This window comes from Cygnus atratus, chromosome Z (genome assembly GCF_013377495.2).
Source record: "Cygnus atratus isolate AKBS03 ecotype Queensland, Australia chromosome Z, CAtr_DNAZoo_HiC_assembly, whole genome shotgun sequence".
In the NCBI taxonomy this organism is placed as follows: domain Eukaryota; kingdom Metazoa; phylum Chordata; class Aves; order Anseriformes; family Anatidae; genus Cygnus; species Cygnus atratus.
In genome coordinates, this window is record NC_066396.1 from 21,760,747 (window position 1) to 21,785,213 (window position 24,467).

Here is a 24,467-nt window from a genome sequence, read left to right on the forward strand (position 1 = left end):
TTCCACATGAGAATTTTAGTGCTAGTTTTATTTATTCTGAGATACGACTGCCTGTTATAGTGGCAGAAGTTCATTTTGTTCATGTGTATGTAATTATCCTGAGGTTGAAATAAGAAATCATAATAAACATCTAAACTGTTTTCTATAAAGCAACTAAATATTTTATTATATATCACACATTCATATATATTTGATAAAAATAGCTAGTTATAGTTGCTTGCCAAGATATTAGTATTTATCTGTTTACATTTTTTTTTCTGTATCAAACACCATGAAAGAGGGTTTTGTTATGTTTTGTTTTGTTTTCCCTTACATTTTCAAAAGCATCCTCTAATTTTGTTTCCCACTATTTATCATGAGGGGTAATAAAATGCTGGGTGGAAAAGCACACAGAACTTGTGATGCTTTTAAAAATTTACACCTTGGCTGTGGTGAAAATTTGACGAACATATTAAGAAACAATATAGACAATATATGGATAAATTTCTAGCTCTTGATTATTCCCATAGTTTAAAATTCATACTGATATGATTAACTTTCACTTGCTTGCACTGATGCAGACTGTTTTCAAGTTTGTTGTGGTTATCATGGTTATGACATGTACTAGATTAATCTCTAGACCAATTTTTGAGATTATTTTGAAGAAAGAATAGGAAAGAGAACTGACCCAGTAGAAACGGCTGCTTCACCCCACCTCCTTCATACACCTGCATGTAAGGTGGTGGATGTTAATGAAGGCAGGAAGCCTAAAAGAATGATAAGGAGTGACAGTTTATTCAGAATATTTGCAACTCTTCTCAGGAATATCTTTTCTGAGAACTCAGATTTTTATCTTCCCTACACTCTGTGGGAAGATTTTATTTTTGTCAGCGTTCTTGTTCTTCTAAACTTGGCAGCTTGTAACACTTGGTTTGCAGCTGACAGTTTTTCCCTTGGTGGACCGTTACTCCAGGTTACTTATTCTTCCAATCCCAGTCATAAAAAATGTACAATCTAACTGTAGCACAAATACAGTATTTTCGATTAACTGAAAATGGCTCTATTTTACATGGGATTTCAAAAGAGATGAAAAGTCTTATATTTCCCTAGAGTTCACATCACAAATACTTTTGTGTTTTCTACTTCTTGGTGCCAAATCCTTTCTGAGTCATCTGTTTACAAACATGAAATGATTAATATCTCTAAAACCACGGATTCCTGTGACTAACATGTGAACACTTCCAACTAAACCCATGTGAAATTGATCTGTACACAAGTATGTATGGGCAAGCTACAAATTTATTCTGAAATAATAAAAAAAAATGTATTTTACTTTATTTTGAATATTAAAATTTGAAAGAATTTCTTATAAGGTTTCACATTTATTAAAGTTTGATAATGCATTTTATCTGGAATAGAAATTCATATATACATGGTAAAGAGAAAATTCTTAATGTATGTTTGTTTTCTAAAGCAGAAAATAGATTTATTGGCATTCTGTACAGGAGACAAGGTCAGTATTCACTTACCTTAATTTACAAAGATGCATTTCTGTTCTCTGTATTCATCTGCTTTAACTTCAGGTCTTCTCACCATTTCAAGACCTTCTAGACTCTTTAACAAGTAAGATGAAGCTCAAATTACCTTTATTGAGGGGAACAAAAACAGCTGCCTGCTAAGCTGCTCCATTTTGAATATTAGTGGGATCAGTCTGTGAGACTTATGTTGTCAGGTGCATGAGGGTGGTGAAATAGTGCATTTACATAGAAGGGACAAACTAAAATTACAGTATAAACCCCAACTCTGACATTCTCCAGCTTCTCAGCATTTATCTTTGCAAAGTTACGTTCTCTTTAACATTGTTTTGTGTGTCATTTCCTGTTTCTTTTTCAAAAAGAAAACTGAAAAAAAATGCTAGAGAATTTATGAAAATTTTATGATTATATTGAAAGCCATCTGTTCAACAGCACAGCTGGATGTCTTAGTGGTAGATCTTGGCTAACTAAGTTGCTACCATAACTCAAGTCAGTGGTGAGTTATTCTCTCCATCTGAAGAAGTGAGCAGCTTTTCACTTTCCTTGCAGATTTCACTAGAGGGACTCCTCAATGTCCAAGTATGCTCCCCACATCCTGATGTCATTTTATTCCTGCTCCATCGTTCTGAAAAATCAGTCTGTATTCATCATACTTTTGCCTAGTTTTCTTCCTGTTTCTCCCAGCACTAAATGCCTATTTCTGAGAGTCCTTTTCATTCTCTCTATGTGGTCCAACACAGAGGTGTTGGAGTAGTGAAGGTCCATCCTTCACTACTCTTGTCCTCATCCTGGTCCTTCTTGCCTTCTTGTCATATTCCTTGTTCTTCCTTGGATTGCTTATTTCAGTTCCTCTTCCTCACTCTTCTGCTACCCCTCCTGCCCTTGGGGACATCCCTGTGACTAGCCACTCTGCTTCTCTTCCCATGTCAGTTTCTAGCCAGGGCAGCCCCTGAATTCCATCTCCAGTTTGCACTGTCAGTGCTCTCTCCTTGGCTACAATCTGGTGCTTCGACAAAAAAGATTCTGTTTAGCAGTGTTTTGTGGTGTTGTGTTTCCTGAATAATAATAATAATAACAACAATAATAATAATAATAAAAAAATGTCCCACAGCAGATAAAGATACTTCAAAACAAGCTATATTTTTTTACCAGATTATGTGGTGTGAAGGAGTCTTCTTACAGGATATCTTGGGCAGCTTTACTGAAGAAAGGTGGCAGTACCTGGCAGACCTATATTGCGTCTAGTCTGATGTACATCCTTTTTCTGGACATTTTGTGTTGCTTCCAATGGTTATGAACAACCACAGATTTTTATCTAAGTGAGGCTTGCAGTGCATTTTCTATCCATAAAGAAACGAAAAGATGCATAGTACTGATGGATCTTATCTGTTGATTCTTTTTAGCCATAGATACATATATTACTGCATATGTGTCAAGATAAGGTCTGTATGAAGGATAACTGACCAAAGAGGACATTCCAGATGTTTTCACTGGTTATGGATGCTTTATAAGAGCAGTTGCTTTTCCATGGTCTTTTATATGCAGCTTGAGCAATGCAGCAGACTACAGAAAAGATCATCTCTGTGAAAACTTTCAAGCTGCCAGACTTTCATGAACATAAGGTAACATAAATAATGTAATATAATATAACATAAGTTACCAAGCTTTACTAGACATATTTTACTGGATGTAACTGCATTTCATATCTCAGACAAATAAGCGTATCTCAGTGGCTGGACCATACCAAGCTTCTTATTGTAAATAAGACTTGGTCTCAGTGGGACTACTCCTTCAGTCTTTAAAAGAGAAATTAAGTCTGCTTACTAAAGTCAGGGTTGTTTGCTTAGTGCCAGTTCTAAAAAAGGCTATGGAGTAAAGGGCAGGAAATCTGACCGATGTTCAGGCATGAGTGGTGACTTCCCTCCAAAGCGTGTGTGTGTCTATATAGACAGATTCTGAAGGATGAAAATACTTAACGGGTCTTGTACTTATCAATATGAGTTGTAAGATTATATACACTACTACTGCTTTCTATAGGACTTTTAAAACTTTAACATAACTGTATTCAGAATAAAATAAAATACCATTAAATTTATCATAATAATTTCACTGATGTATTTAAATCCTAAGCTGAATTGTCCTTTTCATTATATTTTTCTCTGTAAATCTTCTGCCTAATGGCTGCATACACCATACTCCAACTAGCAATAATAGCAGACCTGATGCTGAGGGGACAAAAATACAAATTGAATATCTAAAACAAATGACACTTTTGCATAAAGCAAGCAAGTGTTTATTGTAATTATCCAGTCATTTCTTTGCTGCTAGTTGAAAAGAGAGTGATTACTAGGCATTTGTGTAAATGGTTACTGATCATTAATGTGTTATCTGCTAGCTGCCACCATAGCTCTTCTCAATGTTCACTTAAAAATAATGAGTTCACATAACTCAGCTGATCAGCCACAAAGAGCAAATAACAAAAAGGTCACACTTCTTCAGACAATTCGAGTGCTGAGGGCTTTCAACTCAATAACCAAGCAAATGCCTACAAATAATGCATTTTTTAATCCATATATATACACTTATGTGGGTGTATATACAGGGTCTTCTCTCCTCATTTTGGAAATCACTTAGTCGGCTCCATTTTCCACTTCAAAGAAAGTATTTTTGTTCAGAAAAGGTTTCGGAGAATCAAGTATCTCCTTCGTATAATTTGTAGATATTCTAACCTAAAAATAAATTTACCCTGACTATTACTCTAGATATAGCACAGAACTAAATGGATTACATGTTATATTTATCATGTAAATCATAAAGCATTAAAGGATGAAATACCTCTTCTTTCCTTGCATTTAATGCAGAAACATTCTGCCATTCCTGTAGTCAGGCTTCCACAGATTTTACATGAGAAGCTGTTCAGTTAATTTAAGGGTCAGGTTCTTTTCATTTTGGGCAGCGTCACTACTTTCAGTTTCTCCTTGGGGCAACAAGTGGGTAGGACATGTATATTTGTCAAAGTTCAAATATTGCCTATCCAGGTACATCGAGCAACACCAAAGTAGCAGATAACAGACAAGTGGGATTTTAGCTAAATTTGCTTCCCTCTGTACCCCACTTCTTTCCCTCTATCCTGCTTCTCTTTCCACACTTCTAAGCTGCATTTCACTGCTCTGCTTATGCTGACCCAGAAGTCAGCAGCTCAGACTAGTCAACACTCCTGTCTGTTACAGAAAGCACTGACTCCTTCCTGTGGCCTGGGCAGAGAGGGAAAATGTGGCTGGGTTTGCAGGTACAGTGAAAGGCAGAGACAATACAGTTTGCTTTCCTTCTGGCTTAGTGACTGTTCTCACCCTGAATTCTCTCTTCTGTCTTTCAACTCCTTCCACCCCACCAACAGTATATCTTCTTTTCCTCAGCTGAGCAGGTGGCACAAGGCTTTGGGGCACTTTGAGGACCAACATTCCTGCTGGGGGAGCACACTGCCTCTTCTGCTTTGAGGTCTGTCATCTGTGTCTCTATCTTCTATTCAGGTGTTAATTTTCAGTGAACTTGCAAAACTTTAATCACCTTTGTTTTAAAAATCTTTGAAAGTGCTAAATTTCAAGGTGAATGATCTACCTGTTTTTTGTTTGCTACTTTTTGTCCCCTTTATTGCATCAAGGTGGCACAGCACCATTGTTACAGAGGAAGCAGAGTAAGAGACAAAACAAAGGTTTAATGGTTTTAGATATCCAGAGACGGCCCAGCCAGCAAAAGTGACCCCAATCAGCTGGTGGGCCCATGTTCCTGCTGCTCTGAAGCATAACAGTTAAAGGTATAAAAAATCCCTGGAGAAGTCCCTGCTGGTTTTGTCGACCCTGAGCAGAGAGCAGGCCTGTCCAAGCACCAACCCTGAAATATAAGCTACAGACACCAAATTGCCAGTGATGCCTGTGTTGGTCTGATAGATCCTGATCAGTTGGTAGACCTATGGGCTTCCTGCCTGAAGGCAGAAAGGTTGCAAATGTGCTACATCTCAAGCATCCCTAGTCCCTGTTTCTCCTAATATAAATAGCGAGTGTGCAGAAGCAGAGTGTGTGAACAGCCTCTTCTTTTGTGGTTCTGTCTCATGTCTCTTCAGTAATTGGCAGATTCAGGACGTGCAATTTTTTTAGTCCAGGTGTTACTAAAATTAACAACCAGTCCATGACAAGTGCAGGTAGCAACCTGCTGATGAGAATTCAAAATTTTGGACATATGGACACATATAAGTATCTGCTGCCTATTAGCATTCAAAATTCAAACTATTTTTTCACACACGAGTCCTGTAAAAAAGGCAGCTTCACTTCTAGAATCTCGTTTCAATATAAAAAGTGCCAACATGCAGAAAATTCAGTTCAAAGGGTCTGGAACACATTCAGACACTTTATCCAGATGTTTCTTGGCCCATCTGATAAGGGCGTGTATTGTGTGAAGATTAACATTTGGATGAGCACTTCAGGGAGATCTGGATAAAGCCTTTGTTCAGTGGCATTTAAATGAATTCAGACCTGTTACATTGCCCTGGGGTTTGGGGTTAACAATCTTCTCACTAAGATCTCCCTTGCCAACACCACCACACTCAGAACTAATGTGTATCTGACAGATGTTTTGATATGTGATTTTGGTGAAACCAAAGCCATTTGGGGAAAATGCTGAACCTGTAGCTGGACATTCAGACCAAAAATCAATGCGCAGATGTTTTAACTCAAAGGCCAAATGTTTGCTAAAAGTATATCTTTGTTAATTGATTGCTAAATGATTATTTTTGATAACTCTGTAGTTACCCATTAGTTTAGTTACCCATTTAGTTCAAGCATCCCAGGGTGCCTAAAGCGCTGGCTGACATAATCGCAGGACCTCTTTCAATTATTTTTCAATGATCTTGGGAATCTCTAGAGATCCCAGTAGACTGGAAGCTGGCAAATGTTGTGCCAATTTTCAAGAAGGGTAAGAAGGAAGACCCTAGCAATTACAGGCCTGTCAGTCTCATGTCAGTGCCTGGTAAAATTATGGAGAGGATGATCCTTGAAGTTACTGAAGCGCACCTGGGGGACAATGCAGTCATTGGTCCCAGCCAACATGGGTTCAAGAGGGGTAGGTCCTGCCTAATAAATTTGATTTCCTTTTATGATAAGATCACCCATCTAGTCGATCAAGGCAAACCAGCTGATGTGATCTTTTTGGACTTCAGCAAAGCTTTTGACATGGTTTCCCATAGGATCCTACTGGACAAAATGTCCAGCATACAGCTAAACAAAAACATCATACGATGGGTGAGCAATTGGCTGACGGGCAGGGCTCAAAGGGTTGTGGCAAATGGGGCCACATCTGGCTGGTGGATGGTCACTAGTGGGGTCCCTCAAGGCTCCATTTTAGGGCCAGTCCTCTTCAATGTTTTTATAAATCATTTGGATGTAGGACTAGAAGGTGTTTTGAGCAAATTTGCCGACACCAAACTTGGAGGAGCTGTGGACTCGGATGAGGGTGGAGAGGCCTTGCAGAGAGATTTGGACAGATTGGAGAGCTGGGCGATCACCAACCACATGAAGTTTAACAAAAGCAAGTGCCGGGTCCTGCACCTGGGACGGGGCAACCCTGGCTATACGTACAGACTGGGTGATGAGACGCTGGAGAGCAGCCCCGCAGAGAGGGATCTGGGGGTTGTGATTGACAGCAAGTTGAATATGAGCCAGCAGTGTGCCCTGGCAGCCAGGAGGGCCAGCTGTATCCTGGGATGCATCAAGCACGGCATTGCTGGTCAGTCAAGGGAAGTGATTGTCCTGCTCTACTCTGCTGGTGCAGCCTCACCTCGAGTACTGTGTGCAGTTCTGGGCACCACAGTAAAAAAAGGACGTTAAACTGTTGGAGAGTGTCCAGAGGAGGGCTATGAAGATGGTGAAGGGCCTAGAGGGGAAGACGTACGAGGAGTGGCTGAGGTCACTTGGCCTGTTCAGCCTGGAGAAGAGGAGGCTGAGGGGGGACCTCACCGCAGTCTACAACTCTCTCGCGAGGGGGTGTGGCAAGGCAGGCGCTGACCTATTCTCTGTAATCACCAGCGACAGGACCTGTAGGAACGGTGTTAAGCTGAGGCAGTGGAGGTTTAGGCTGGACATCAGGAAGAGGTTCTCCACCAAGAGGGTGGTCGCACACTGGAACAGGCTCCCCAGTAAAGTGGTCACTGCACCAAGCCTGTCTGAATTAATTTAAGAAGTAATTGGACTGTGCACTTAGTCACATGGTCTAAAATTTTGGGTAGACCTATGCGGTGCCAGGAGTTGGACTTGATGATCCTTATGGGTCCCTTCCAACTCGGAATATTCTATAATTCTATGATTCTACCTACTTGATGTGAGAGGAAAGAAAAAAATATATATAAATAAATAAATAAAAAATAACTGTTATATTATTATTGTGCATTTTTATATTCTACTGAAGATATATGTTTTATTATTATATTATGACTTATTACTACTATTTTATGGTAACATATTTTTTATAACTTTGCTTTTTATCATCCCTCTTGATGTAAAATGAGCTGATTCAAAACCAATTTCAGAGGATCAGTCAGAACTTCCATCTCATAATCAACCTGCATCCAGCTCTAGAGCTCAAAAGGTGGACAAGCACACTTTTCTATAGCCCTTCTTTATTAGGACTTTTCTTGCAATATGATATGTAGATACCCAAAAACCTCCAATGTGCTTGTGCTGATAATCTGCATCAGTCTTAAGAAGCATGAAGGAGCAGGAAACCAGGATGGGTGTAGTTGCAATGCCAATGAGGAAGAGTTATCACAGTCCCCTTGTCATGCAATACAGATGGCATGAAGCTATGTTCCCACGAACTACCTTCAAGAGTGAATGTGCTCCAGTATTATTTCTGAACAAAGGGAGCTGATATCAAGATTCGTTACATGTCACAGAGGACTTCTCCATCAAAACTAGGGACTAAACCAACATCTTTGATCAGTTTTGGTTCTCTAGGACCATGATTTTTATTCTTTCAGAATTGACTGGAAATATGTAAGAGAATAAAACCATGCTCATTTTTCTCATTTAGCTGCAAAGCTAAAAAATAAAGGAAGATAGGGTACATGAGCAACTATTTGTTTTAGTATTTTAAATTGGATTAAGAGACATTCTTATTCTATTATAAATCATCTGGTTCCTATTTTCCAAATATAATTTTTAGCCACAGAACAGCCTCGTTACAGTTCTGTACAGTGAAACAGTCCTGTGAATCAGAATAATTTCAAATATTTGAATTTTGTAGCAAAACTTGACAACTTCAATTGCTGATGATTTAAGAACCTGCTATTAAATTCTGCTTAGTGTAATCAATATAAGTTACAATGTTTATTCCCTTAAGCATGAGAGTTTATTTCAGATGTACTCTGAAGGAATTTAAAAGCAAAATGCACTTATTTGAAACTTATTAGATTTAGAGTAGAGTTAAATAGTTTTTATTGACACAGAAAGTCAGGATTAAATATTGAATTGCTTATTTACATCTGTAAACCGTGTCTGGAGAGGCCAGAATGATTAATTTTTTGTACACATATACATGTATATTATTATTTTTTTTTTCACAATACTGGATGTTGATTTTTTTTTAACTTATTTTGATTTTATGTTTGGTGTCAGATAATTTAATGTTTTATTGTGAGACCACTCTTTACGGCTAAGCCACTAAAAAGAAAGAATAAATAGTTAATATAAATACATGGAAATAAATGTTAATTCAATTCATGCTTTGGAGGCATAGAAGTGTTATTTAAGCTTCTTAAATAAAAGTCTATATTTCAGACTTTCAGTCTATATTTCACCCTTTTAATTTCAATCCTGCTAATTTCTTTCCAATTACTGTCTGTCCTGTTTCCCTGACCTACAGCAAAATTGCATTTGTTTTTAATTAAGATTTATTGAATGGCCAGATGAAAATTGTACATTTTTCCTGACCATTTTACCCTGAATAAGTTGAAGACACCCTAGAATCTCTAAGAGCTTGCAAACATTTCAACAGATCAGTTAGTACAATAATTTATTAGTTGGTATCAACAAATGTTGAGGCATCGAACCCCATTATGTACATATAATACATATAATGTATTTATATGTACATATATTATGTACATATAATACATATAATGGCTGTTACAAAGTCATGCAGTGAATGGGAGATAACATATGGCTGAGCTTTGTGTTTTCGATTATGTATCCAGTATCTGTGGATGTTTACCTGTGCACACACTGCATCATAGGACCAAACGTCTCAGGGAGCAACTTCTTAAATGTTAGTAGCTTTTAAGAAGCTGGAGTCTTAATGAACAGATGAAATGGCAATGGTCATGGAGGAGGCCTTTACAAACTCTTTTATTACATATGATTTTTGCTAAACCAACTATTGAATAGAATGGTCTAAATTTTTAGGGCACTGACTCTGATACAAAGTCTCAGCTGTCCCGAGAAAAATGCCACCAGTCAAAGTTAGGAGTTTTTACCTGTTTTCAGTACATAACTTCCTCTTGTTCCAATGTTGTTGATGGTCTTTCTTCAGCCCCAGCTGAGATGCTCATCTGAACTTATTTTACTTGAGATGGTTATCTTCAGAGTTTTGCCTCCAGTCCCTCATCACACCAGTCCATCTTTCATGTGGTTTTGACTTCACCAGTCCTTTCATCACAGAGAAGTCCAAAGATATTTAGGTACAGTTGCACCTCTTGCTCTACTCTAATGAAGTCTATAGGGAAAAAAAAAAAAAAAAGAACAAGGATTGCACACCATTTCTAACTGATCTCTGTAGCATCTCCTCATGTACGTTTGTAAGTAATCTGGGTGTTTAAATGACCCATAGTATCTATAAGAAATGTTTTCTTTCTCTTGAAAAGTTAGTAGGAAATTAATGGACTAAATCTTCTAGTTAAGATAGAGCTAATTACCAAGGGTTACTGAACACCAGGTTCAGCAGAATTCTAAAAATCAGAAAAATGCAATTTTTAGATTTCCCAGCCCACCTCAGACCACAAGGTCAGCTCTATGAAGCTAAACAAAGCACGGTAAACACAGATGAACTGCATACAGACGTGGGCATTCCTACTTGCAATTCCTAGCTCCAACAGGGTCAAGGTTAAAGAAATATATATTCCTAATTCTTCCTTTCTTGGTTTTCAAAGCCTGAGTTATTCTTAAAATCTCTGTTCTGAAAGGGAGATGTCACTGCCCAGTCTTATTTTATTAATTATGTTTTGCCAGTAAGTTGTCAGGATATAAAACTGCACTTTACTGAAAATCAAAACTGGGGACAAAAAGAAATTGATTGAATTAATAATACTATAAACAGCAAAGAGCATTGCACGAGCTGGATTATTTAATTTATTATGACATTAAATATATTCTTTTTCTTTTCAGAATTTCTGTCAGGGTGGTGAATGATTCCAAGATGCTGCTCTAGTTTCTCTGAACTATGGAGGGCAGTTTAATAATTAGGGAGATACACTCTATATGTCTTACTAATGAAGAATTTACATTTGAAAAAATAAGCTATTTCTTTAAAGAAATATACCAAGGGAAGTAATTGTGCGCTGCACTTTGTGTTCCTCATTGCTCTCTGCAATACTGAGTAGCTTCTGTTTATTTTTAATTTATTAGCTCTTTATTATTATTTTCATACAAATTTATTAATATGGAGTTATCTAATGATTCATCTAACATGAAGTTTTTGAATTTTGTTACCCTGTAAGAGTGAGTAAGTAGCCACACTTCTGTAGGAACAGTCATATTTTCTCTCCCATTTTAAGACAGCTAAGGAGAATGGAATCATTTAATTCAAACCTCATGTTGTGACTATGATATATAATTTCTCCTTTCACTTTAGAACTATTTACCTTTTACAGTGTATAATTCCATGTTTCAGATACGAAACATTTTTGTCTAAATACTTATCTAGTTACAAAACTTATTTGAAGCTGGTTCCCATAGAAACAATGAAAGGGAATCAGGTTTTTATGCCAAATTCCTTTCATTTTCACTTAAGATAAAACACCAAGTGTACCAATCTCTGCCTGCAGCTGCCATATGCCCACTGTGGCACTGCATCAGCAGTATAAGAGTAATAATCACCCTGGCAGAGCATCCTAATAGGGTTTACACAAACCTGAAGGACTATGGCTAGGGCTCAGAATAAGCTGGTTGACTGATAGTCTTCAGGAAGACCCTCTGCAAAGTAAGGGATGTCACCGTATTAGAATAAATTTCCAGAGTTAAAGCAAAAGTGTGTATTTTGAAACAGCTAAATTAGAAAGCATGTTCTTCTGTTTATCTTGCAGACTAGGATCTTAGTACTCAGCATCTCCTCCCATTGCTGACTCTGCCATAAACTAAAGCTTCTCTTCACTTACTGATCTCCAAGGGTATATAACTTTTTAAAATTGCCTGGGTCTCAAGTTGTCTATAATTGCAATTCTCTGCCTGTTCCTGCTTCCTTGCAAAACAAGCAAACATACAAACAAACAAACAAAACAAAAACAAAACAAAAACAAATTATAAAAAAATAACACACCTAAGTTGAATGCCTGTTGTGACAATCAGGCTTTTTCAGAGTTGTCCAAAGACCTGCCACAGAGATATCACTTGAAGTACCACTGTGTGTGCATCCATGTACAAGCATCTCCATGAATACCTATTCTCTAGCATCTCAGGGATACCACCTGCACATGTACAAAAGTTTCTCTGGTATCTCAGTGCTCATGTGAGGTAGAGTCCTCATCTGCCATCACCTTCCAGCACCCACACTGCTGTCTTTCTACCATGATGTATAGACATCTGATGGAGTCACCATCCCTAGGGGTTTTAAAGGAATGATTGGGTGTGGTACTTAGGGACATCGTTTAGTATGTAATATTGGTGATAGGGGGATGGTTGGACCAGATGATATTGGAGGTCTTTTCCAAACTTAATGAATCTGTGAGTCTATTCTATGATTCTATGAATTTATGACATAGATTCCACTTTAGTTTCTACTGCAGAAAGTATTGGTGTAAACGCATTATCAGAGGAACCAGCAGCTTCACTGACTGATGAATAGCTTTGCCATTGATAAACAGCATTCAAATGTTGCAAGAGAGTTTTCATAACAAAAGATTATTTTCAATATGAAAGATGTCCTGAGGCACGTATCTTTCCATTACAGGATGCCTGCACTTCTGGTTTCTTAAATATATTCATCATTGGTGCCTGTATTCTCCTCTGCTAGAGGAAAATATAAAATATCCAATAAATACTTCATTTCTTTATTTCCATAAGTAAGAAAAAATATTCATAATCAGTTAGACAACCTGGGAAGATGAATCCAGGAAAGGACTTGCTTACTAAATATGTTAGGTGTAGAAGGACTCCAATTTTTATTTCAGTGAGGTTCTGGCTCTCAGATATTTCTGTACAATGAAATTTTAGTGTTTTTACTTGTGAAATCTGTTTTCACAGGTAGAATGTTCTCTACTCTTGTCAGTATATTTGGTGCACACCCTGAGGACAATAATCTTTATGTTGGTTGGTTTAAATAACCTAGCAAATAATATTTCGCCAAACTTTTCACTTCATGTACTAGATGTACTAGAGGCAGGAGCATATGAATAACTCTTACTTTGTCCTGATACTGCCAAGGTGTACACAGCAGATCTATCAGCCTTGCTCCAACAGCTGCCTCAGCAACAGGCAGCTGAGACCTACAGACTTAAGGTGCAGGACTTTGCATTCACTGTACGGTATTGTCAAATCCTGCTCTACAGAACTATACAATTACAATAAGATGTTCCGTGTCTATAAAAGAGAAGCAGAAATCAGGTTTTTAAAGATTATAAACTATTCAAAAATGAAACAGTCTCTGTTTGCATTCCAATGTTCATAGTGCAATATGCAGACACATGCGCCCTTGCTGACAAACCTCAAGGAACAACATATCCTCCTATAGCAAGATAGGATCCACACCATCCTGCTGTGGATTTACAGTAAAATTGTAAAAATCTTTCTAAGAATATATATTTGCTCTCTTTTTTACTTTTTCTTTTTTGTTCTCTTTGCCTTTTCAAATGCTGTGTTCAGGAAGGGGACGTTAATACTACCTTAGTTGACACTAAAGCAAAACATCATTCCGCACCAGCTGTTTCAGATTAAATAAATTTGATTTGGAGTCAGTAAATTAATTTCAAAAGGCATTTGCATGAATAGAACCAAGAGACTGATGCAGGGAGTCCTCCCGTAGACCTAAAGACAGTAGCAGGAAACTGATGAAGCACTGCTGCTCATTGAAATTACTTCTTGCTGTGTGTTGTAACAACCAACCACTCTATCCAGCTTCCATCTATCAGTTGTATCTATCTGAAATGTTGATGTCCCAACACAAACCTTTTATTCTGAGGTCTCTGCTTCTTCCTGATCTGTATAGGTATTGCATTTTATAGGCCAAGTAATGGGTTTTGTGTTTGTCCTCCCAGGCAGTTCACTGCAAGAGGAAAATAGCTGATTTGTAACTGGCTCTAAGTATAGATCACAGAATAATAGAACCACAGAATAGTTTGGGTTGGAAGGGACCTTAAAGATCATCTAATTCCAAACTCCCTGCCATGGGCAGGGACACTTCCCACTAGCCCAGGCTGCCCAAAGTCCCATCCAACCTGGCCTTGAACGCTTCCAGGGATGGGGCATTCACAGCTTCTCTGGGCAACCTGTGCCACTGCCTCACCACCCTCACAGTAAATAATTTCCTCATTATATCTAATCTAAATCTTTCCTCTTTTAGTTTAAAGCCATTCCCTGCTGTCCTATCACTCCACTCTCTGACAAAGAGTCCTTCCCCAGCATTCCTGCAGGCTCCCTTTAGGTACTATAAGGCCCCCTATGAGGAGCCCCTATAAGGCCCCCCTGGAGCTTTCTCTTCTCCAGGCTGAAGTACCCCAGCTCTCAGCTTGTCTTCATAGAAGAGGTGCTCCAGTCCCTTGACCATCTTCTTGGAATGTTTTTATAGGTCCATGTCTTTGTTGTGCTGGGGGCCCAGAGCTGAACACAGTGCTCCAGGTGGGGACTTGCAACAGTAGAAGGAGAGAATCACTTCCTGGAACCTGCTGGCCACACTATTTTTGATGCATCCCAGGATACAGTTAGCTTTCAGGTTTGCAAGAGCACATTGTCAAACTTCTCATCAACCAATTTGTATCTCCTCCCATATAAGATCATGCATACATCCATATATTGAAAGTATTTTCCATCTATTGCAGACAATAGATATGAAGTACTAAAAAGATGTAGACAATAGACACGACATCACTACTTATGCCACTGGATGACAGTAAATCATGCAGGCATGGCTGATGAAGTGCAGAGCTCAGGCTAGTACTTTACTTCTTGGAAAAAAGGTTACTAGAGCACAAAAAAAAAAAAAAAGATTCCATCAAGGTTTCAAAAACATGACACATGACCAGTAAGTTTCAATTTGTCTACATTTACCTCATATTGGGACTTAAATAGTAGTCCTTTTTTTTCTCCACTTCTGAATATTTGTATAGCCACTGAAAATCCTGTTATGTACACCTACTTATCTATTTCTTATGAAATGAAGTAAGCAAACAAAAACAGATTTAAAAGTCAGAAGTAGAAAAGGTTTTATTGTAAAGATATCTCTGTGTCTGGAGGGTGAGAAAAGGTACAGATTGCATAGAAAATCCCTTTGAAGTAACTACATGGTCATTCTGAATAGTTTGGGAGAAAGTTGCAGTTCTCAAGACTGGCAAGCCTATTTCATACTTCAACTCATCTGCATTGATGGTGGGTTCACAGCCAACTGGCTCCTTGCGAAGTAAAACCTCACAGCATGCTGGCATGAAAGCAATAAGCTTTCTGTGCAAATTTTAGCTTCCAGTACATAGATGAGATATTACAGCTCAGCAGAATTATCTACTTGACAAACTTTTGGTGGACGAACTGAGAATAGAAGCAGACAGAGGAAAATTAGATTCCTTTTGGCTCATTTGTAAATCAGATATTAGGCTGGAGAAGTCAATGATTATCCTGATAATACTTTCAGCAACACCCGTGTAACTCTATTAACTTTAGGGAATAGGATCCTGCTTTACAGCAATCATAAAGAACCCTTAGGGGCTCTTTTTTAAGTGCAGCCCAAGCTGACTATGAACTTCAGCTAGCATAGCTGTGCCAGTTGCAGTCAGTCTGAGTGACCCCAGACATATTTATAGGGGGTTCATAGTGTTGACAAGGTTATGCCATCTTTTAGCAAAGCAATGGAGTTTCCTTTTTCAGAGCTGAGAGTGGAGATTTTACACTTACATATAATTTGTAGCTTTAATGTTTTAGATGCTCCTAGGGTAAGAATGCTTTTCTCTATGAACAGAAAGATGCTTTTCATGCAGATTATTATTCCACAAAGTGTATCTATAATGTGGAAAAGGATTAATTACACAATATAGGTCTTTATCCACCTAGTAAAACATTATGTTTGCAAAGTTAAACACGGTACTGTTCTCTCTCTGAAACAAAAGTGTGTAGCTGATGAAAGGGGAATTTTGATCAGTGTGATATACTAGGACTTCAAGAGGTGCATTGCTGTTTCTGTATGAACTTCTCTAAAGCACTCTGATAGTTTTTGTATCCCAGTGAAATTAGTGTATGGCTAAGTTTCAAAAATACCACTCCGACTAGAAGGCCTACAAAGACTAAAAGTAGTAATAAAGCATATTTATTTCAAAGAGCTTTTATGCTGTACTGGAAAAAAAACTAAGGAGTGGGTTTTCATTTCCACTGAGTTTTGCAAGACAGAAAAAGTGTCATTCATAACCTACTGAAATTATTCTTGTTGCACAGCAAAAGATAAATGATTTCTGAGCATTCACAATGTGTCTTTTATTTGTTTGTGTAGTTGGTGGTTTGGGATTTTGTTTGTTTGTTTGTTTTGGTTGGCTGGTTTGCTTTGTTTTGTGGGGATTTGTTTTTTGTTGTTGTTTTGTTTGTTTTGTTTTGTTTTGTCATAGAATACACTCCAAGAGAAAAATTAGAACTGCAACTGAATTTCTGAAGTTAACTATAGAAAAACATTTGCATCTTCACACATCTAGCCAGCTGTATTTCTCATCTGCTTTGTGTAACTTTGGAGCAATATTTGAATAAACAAAATCCGAGTTACTGTGGTTTTTATGGAAAACATATCTTGCTTTTGACATATACATTGTCCTGAAAAGAAAAATAAATAGGATCTAGTACATGGGGTTTTAATGATACTTGCAGGTGAACAAGTTGATACACTGAGGCAGTGTGGAAAGCAAGAAGAACATTTTGTGTCTGAAAAGGACAAGTAGGAGCTTACATTATTTGTAGGTTACTCCAGTTTCTCCTTTCTCTGTGGCTTACTGTTTTTACTTCTGTAGGCACTAAAGCTCTAACCTGGAGATGGAAGTATATGGACCATCTGGTACTTTTGTTTTTCAGACTTCAGACTCAGTAAGAAAATACAAATGACAACCCAAGCTGTCAGGTAGCATAAGTTGAAAACAGGTATGCTCTCTCTTTCACTGAAAGCTGTATTTTTTCCTATTAAACAAATCCAGTAAAATGAGTGCCAATGTGTGAACATGCTTGAAATGTAAGATTTTGCTTTAATTTCCAAAATACAGAACATGCAAAGCTTTCTCAACAATTTCTCAACATCATCACCATCAACCTTGTATTATCATTACTGCACTGTACAACTTCACCTCTTATCTTTTACCATAATGCTTAGCTTCAGTTTTGTGGAGCGGCACTTTTTCTTTGCTTTCACATTATTTTTGTTATACAGTCTATATACTATTCGGCTACATAACACTTTTCTTTTTGTGTCATTGGACCTAGCTCCATACCACTTAACACTGTCCTGTGAGGTGTGATTTCATATAGCGAGATAATAACATTTTGTTTGCCTAAGCAACCGTAATTTTTGGAGTGTACTGGGCAGAAAATCCTGCTTCAGTTCATTAAAATTTTTCATATGTTCCATGAGATTATTGAGGCTTGTCAAGAAACATTTTTTCTTATGCTTTTCCACACTCTTTTACTCTCAGAGCTCCACAGCAGAAATCACCAAAGCTGTGGTTTGAGATTCTTTGTTTTCCTCCTGATGTACTTTCCGTCTCCTTGCTACCCCTCCGCTGAATCTGCCATTACCGTACACTGAAACTACCATAAACTGAAAAGTACTTTTACTTAGAATCAGTGCTCCAACCTGGTTCTTCCTGTCACTAAGCAAATATTTGTAATATAGTTAAGTTAGATCTGCCACCAAAATAAAAAGTACTCTAAAGTAAATTTCCAACATTCAGCCATCTCAAATCGATCTATTTTTTATCACTCAAGCAAGAGATTCACTCCATTTCACTTTGTACGAGTGAAGCTGTCTTGTCATTGGGTTGGTGCTGTGGTGAAAAAGACATAAAAAATATAGGTATATCTGGTCGATCATCCTTGTGAGTAAAAAAAAAGACTCGGAAACATGTTTTCTGAGAATACACTCAGAACCAGTGGCTAGCCATTCAGGTCCTGCTTGGCATTCAAGAAGTACATGCTTCTTCTCAGAGTTAAAAAAAATAATAATAATAATAAAAAAAAATACAGACAGAGGCAAGTTTTTCTGTCCAGAAGTGATGGGCTATATATGTTCCACTGGAGCCATCTAAAGCAATTCAGCAAGACCTGAAAACAAGCTTCTTGCTCTATGATACTTCTAGTCTTCCTGTGATACTCTCTAAAATTACTCTCTCTATTCCTTACTGTTCCTTCATTCTCTTTAGTCATTTACCAGTTCCACTGAGCTATCAAACTTATGATTATGATTCTCAGATACCATTTCTATTAAAAGCAGAGATTTGTATATAGTGTAAAATAAATTTTTGACAAACCTTAAATGAAACTCACATGGATTGCTGAAGAATACTCAAGTGGAAAAGATTAATAACATGTTTTTCTCTCTCTAAGAAAATACGTATTTCTCTCAGCTACATTTGTTCTTTCCTTTGGATATATTTCCTTGATCATTTTCCATTGCTTGTAAACCTCAAATATGAATTAATGGGAAATTTGCTCTTGGACAGCCCTAGGATGTCAGTGAGTTTATGAGAAATTTGGGAGTGTACATTTAAGGCTCATAATTATTAACCAGTTGAGCCACTGGAACCAAGGGAAAGGCAAAACCTTATAGTTTTGTGAGATGATTCTGAGGTCACAACTCCTGTAGGTTCTACATTTGATTGGACTAGTTGTGGTTTAATTCAGCTATTTAGCATAAACCTGTTAAACACAGAACTTGCACTTCTGCAGTTCAGTCTGCAAATCAAAGGGCATTTCGCAGCTTGCTTTAGCCTCCTCTCAGAGCAAGATTAATGCTATTTTGATTAAAGCATATTTAAGTTTCTCCTCTTGGACTGATTGATTTCATTTGCAGTTCCAAAAGGAACATTTCAGGTCAATCAAAAAAAATTTAGCAAAATAAAGATGGAAATTATTTCAAATAGAAAGAAACACTTAATCTGATATAAGATAGTTTGCTTGGATTTTGAGCATCGTGTTAAAGTATATTTGGAGGGGAAAAAAAAATCTTGCTTCAAGTTAGAAAAATCAAATGCTTCATTTGGGAAATATGAACACTCCAGAATTCAGAATATTTGTTCTGGGGAGTGCTACTTTTAAAAAAAAAAAAAAAATCAAAGAAAGTGAATTTACGAAGCACATTCACATTCTAGCTAGTCCTGAGATCAAAACCTATACTTTAAGGCAGTCTTTGAAATTTAATAAACTCAATTTCATTTTGAGAAAGGGAACAGAAACATAAGATGTAAAAACAAAAAACAAAACAAACAAACAAAAAAATGATTCTCCTTTTATCTAGAGTCTTGCTTTCTTTTATTGTGCTGATTTTGTATATTTCGGTAAGTACAGAGAATATTAGGTAACATGCAGCATCTGATTAGTGATATTTTTCTGAGCATAACATTAAAATAAAGTGCTGCTTGCTGCAATTTTTTTTTCCTTTCTATTTTGTTTTTCTATTTCAAAGGCCACTTCCATTTAAATCATATTAATACATGGCAATAACTTTTACTGATTCAGGTCCAATATTGAGTGTTGAGCATAAGCAGCCCAACTCTATCTTATTTCATTCTGCTTCAATGACTCTGTAAAACTTCTGTCACAGATTGTTTATGTTTTTAGCAGTGTTTCATCAGGATTAATTTTCATACACAATTAATTAGAAAATTCTGTGTTTCTACTTCATTAGGAATATTATCCTTTTTCAAATGGTAGTTCAGAGATCTAATGGAGAAATCCATCCTGATTTAAATAAAGAGATCAAGAATATAACTATTGTCACATAGCTTGAATGTATGTTCATTAATACTAATAGCCAGACTGTCCCCTCTTCAACACCCTTTAATATTCAAAATCTCTGTTATGGCTAAATAACTGAGATCTACCAAAGAAGAGCCATAATCACCAAACCAAACCAAACCAAACCAAACCAAAAAATAAATAAAATAAAATTAAATTAAATTAAATTAAATTAAATTAAAATAAATAATAAAATAAAATAATAAAATAAAATAAAATAAATAATAAAATAAAATAAATAATAAAATAAAATAAAATAAAATATAAAATAAATCAAAAGAGTAAAAATGACTATACTCTTTATGCTGAGATGAATGAAATCTAAACCATAGGATGGTCTAGATGTTAAAATTAAAATAATGAAAAATGGATTTTCTTACTAAAAAATAAATGTTATTAGGATTTCAAATGTTCATTTCCTTGTACTTTACACTGTGAACACAGAACCTCTTTTGATGACTAGTACTTTTCTCTTAATGAAGTCTTGCCATAGAATTGTGTAGGCTATTAACATGTCATGTGTACTCCCTATGGGGAGTCATTCACATTTCATGAATCAAGAGTATATTTCCTTGATGTATCATTCATAAATGGATGCAAAAGTTGGAACTGTAAATGTCTGCAAAGGGAGGAAATGAAGGAAATTTTATTTTGGCAGTTTTTTTAAGCCAGCAAGTAAACCTAGAATGGAGAATCAACGTAGTTAGGAGTGTTTGCATAACAAAGATTACACAGCTTGAATCAAACTTAAAGCAGTGATTCATATGCTTTCTCACCCACAGCAAACCATGTCTGCAACATATTTAGTTTACGTAAATTATTTAATTAGTAAGGTTGAAGAGGAAAAGCAAGACATCAAGAACTGTCTGGAAAATCATTTTTATTGTAGAGATAGTGCTATAGCCATGATTTTCTCATGACAAAAGTGAGGCAAAATGTGTAGAGAAAGGCTTTTTTTTTTTAACATTATCAACTGATATTTTAAAATAAGGTGTATTTTCCAAACTTACTTTAAATGGCATAAGATAACTTTCTGTGTAACTTCTTTAGTGAAACCAGGACAGTGCTTCTACCTGAAATACCATATCTTGGAAGTGGAAATTGTTCTTTCATTTCTTCAAAAGAGCTTAATATGACAGTCCAAAAGATATCCATGTCAAGTGCACTTTAAATTTCAACTTTCTTGTGTCTAATTTTCTTTTATAAATTGTTTTGAACATTAAAATCAATAATTAAAGCTTTTATTCAACTAAAATTGATCTCGTTTTCCTTTGAAAATAGCCTAGCAGTTAAAATGATGAATTCAGACACAGTGATGGTACAAAAAAATGTTTAAAGTTTTTCTCTTCCAACGGGACTGCAAAATTTGGTTTGTGACACAAAGAGCACATACATTGTAAGGTAGCAGACATAGTAATGGAAATTATCCCTATTAAGCATTTTGTTCAAATTTACATGAATATAGGAAATCACAATTTAAAATACATTATAACATTACCAATATGCTACAACTAAATCCTCCATGGGAGTAGGAAAATGGGATTTTCATAGCTTCTCAGTAGCTTTATCAAGGATATAACTTTCTTATGCAAATATAGTAGTTGTTTTGCATGAGAGGTATTAGTTCACAGTGATAATACACTGCTCTGTTTGAGCTCTAATTCTTTCATGGCATAGAAAATGCACATACAGACAGGTCTGTCTTGATATGTGAGGGGCTAACATACTTCTGCACTGGGAGAAAAGGAAAGCATGCATCATAATTACTTTAAAGGCAAATATTGATCTTTGAAAAGTCTTTTCAAGATTTCACTATAGAAAATTGCTGTGATTTAAAAATAAGGGCACTATGAGAGCCAGAGGATGAAAAACAATATTCAGAATAGACAAGCTCTTCATTTCCATGAGGGGTACAATAAATGAATCCATAATAACTCAGAATCTTCTTGTATGATAGATTGTCTATGTTCCAACATGTCCATGAGTATGAGTCTCTCTCTCTCTCTCTCTCTTTTTTTTTTTTTTTAATGAACATATCATGATACAATACATGGCTTAATCCAGTGCAAAAATGTCAGGCCACAGATGAAAGAAACAGCCTGACATTTACTCTTTAGCCTAATAGAAATACTAGTGTCAGAAAAAAAGATTTTAAAAACTTTAGCATTTCTGTTAAAATGCTACACTAGCACTAAAAGGCTACGCTAGGAATATACACCATATACACAAAGGAATATAATGCAGTTAACACACCAAAGTAATTATTATGCTTTGGGCAGAAGGAAAGCACTTAACACAGTTTTGACTTACAAGAAAGTATTATAAAGACAACAAAAACAAAACAAGTGAGGAATCAGGCTGTTTGGCATGGATCAGGTCAAAATTTGTTAATGTTTAAAATGAAAAACACAACTTCTGTTTATCAGTTCCAGGCAATGAAAAACAACCGCTTAAGAAAACAGGAGAGAAAGAAATAATATGGCAGGCAAAATATACCTGACTCCTTTCTGCATTCTGAAAACAGGTATATTGAGTTTCATAATATCATCTATCACCAGTGTAAAACAGAAAGTGAGTATAAGCAGTATTAGGCCTTAGAGATCACGATGGTGATGAAAAGCTTTATTTTTTTATCCTGATTGCAAATAATGTATGTGGAGTTGCTGGTTAATTTTTCAGAACTGGTCCTTAATGTTTAAATTTCTGTCACTTAAACATTGATTAAAGACACAAAAGATCCTCTGAAAGTCTTAGGAACAGCTCACATAAGCAAAGGAACAAATATTTATTATTCAGCTCAGTAGCCAAGTGCTTACCTAATCTATGGCTCATGTTTCAAGAGGATTGTTGTCTGACCAAGATTCTGCAAAAATTACACCTAAGGATTTGCAAAAACTTTGCAGTAAAAACACGCTTTCATTTCCATTCAGCTACTTTCTAATACGTTGTCTGAGTTCTTAGGGAAAAATTTAAAGCATAATGACCTGAGCAGAGATGGAGGACCAATTGAAAATATGTGTGGGTTTGTTTCTTTGTTTGTTTATTTTTGCTTGCTTGTTTTTGTTTTATTTTGTTTTGTTTTTCCTAAGTGCATTAACATATTTTACAACTCCCAGACTTTTTCTGTGTACTTATCCATTTGAAATGATATTACAACTGCATTGTTATAACGACAATTTCAAATGAACAATTAAAAAAAAATCTGATACTGTAAATATATCCTCAAATATTTTATTGTATTCTTAACACATGTTGAAAAACAATGCAATTTTTTATTGCATGATGTAACTACAGTGGGGAAATCTGGAAAACTAACTTGATGTTTATGGTATCCCCTACCAGGAAACTGAGAAATCAAATCATTCATCATAGACATAAAATTTGCAATTCAGTAAAAGATACTGAGCTTTTACAAGTTTATAGCTAATCTTCTACCAGCTGTTAAATCTGAATGTCAGGGTCTTTTTTAAACAATATTAACATTTGTTTGGGTGCTTTTGGTGAAGGAGGAGTCAGACAGCAACTCTGAAAATAATTTTGTTTTAAATTTTGCAGATAAACACAAACTTGCTACAAAAGTCCAGAATAAAACAAATCTATGCTACTGGGCAAGCATACAAACATACAGTTGAATATAATCCATAGCCTCAAATTGCATTCAGAAGTGTTATATCAGGTATGAAAGAACAAAGTTTGTGTGACTAAATTCTTCCAAAAATGTGATGTCCCAAACATTTATCAATAATATTCTGTCTTACAGCAACAATAACAGAGCTTTAAATAGAGTACTCTACTACACTGAGATGTAAGCTAAAGATTTTGCGGCTAAAAAGGGGCAACTGTTCAGTTTAATCCTGAATCTGTTATAGGATATCCCTGATTTACACTCCTGCTTCATGTCCAACAACCATGGTAAAGGAAAGCAAGGAAATAGCCTGTCTAAATTGCAGAGATTTTCAAGGTGGAATATCCATCATAGCCTTGGTAGATTTTTTTTTCTAATTTTTTTAAGACCTCACAAATATCAAGATCCTGTTTCTTATTTGAATGAACATTTTGTTATTTAAATCCTTTTAATTTTGTTATTCATTTGCCTCATAACAACTTCTATAACGTAAAATTTTGGATCCCCAGGATAAGCAAAGCAGTGTTTAACCTCCTAAATGAAATAAGGATACTAAGTTCCCAGAGTTGGTCTCTACAGTGATGTAACTGCCTGAAAGCTCTTGTATTGAAGAGACGAACAAATTCTACATGTGATTAATTTATTTCATTCACAGGAAATGCTGTAATACTTGTGAAATTAAATTTCACAAAAACATGTGAAATTAAACAGCAATATTAGCAAAATGTTGTAACTAATGTTCTTCAAAAACTGGAACATGATGGATTCAACATACTGTATTTCAATCTACTGTAGTGGATACAAAGCTGGAGCTAACAAAGGAGATAAGGTTCTAGGCATGGGCCCAATGGTGAAGCCCAGAACACAAATGTTGCATCTGAGCCC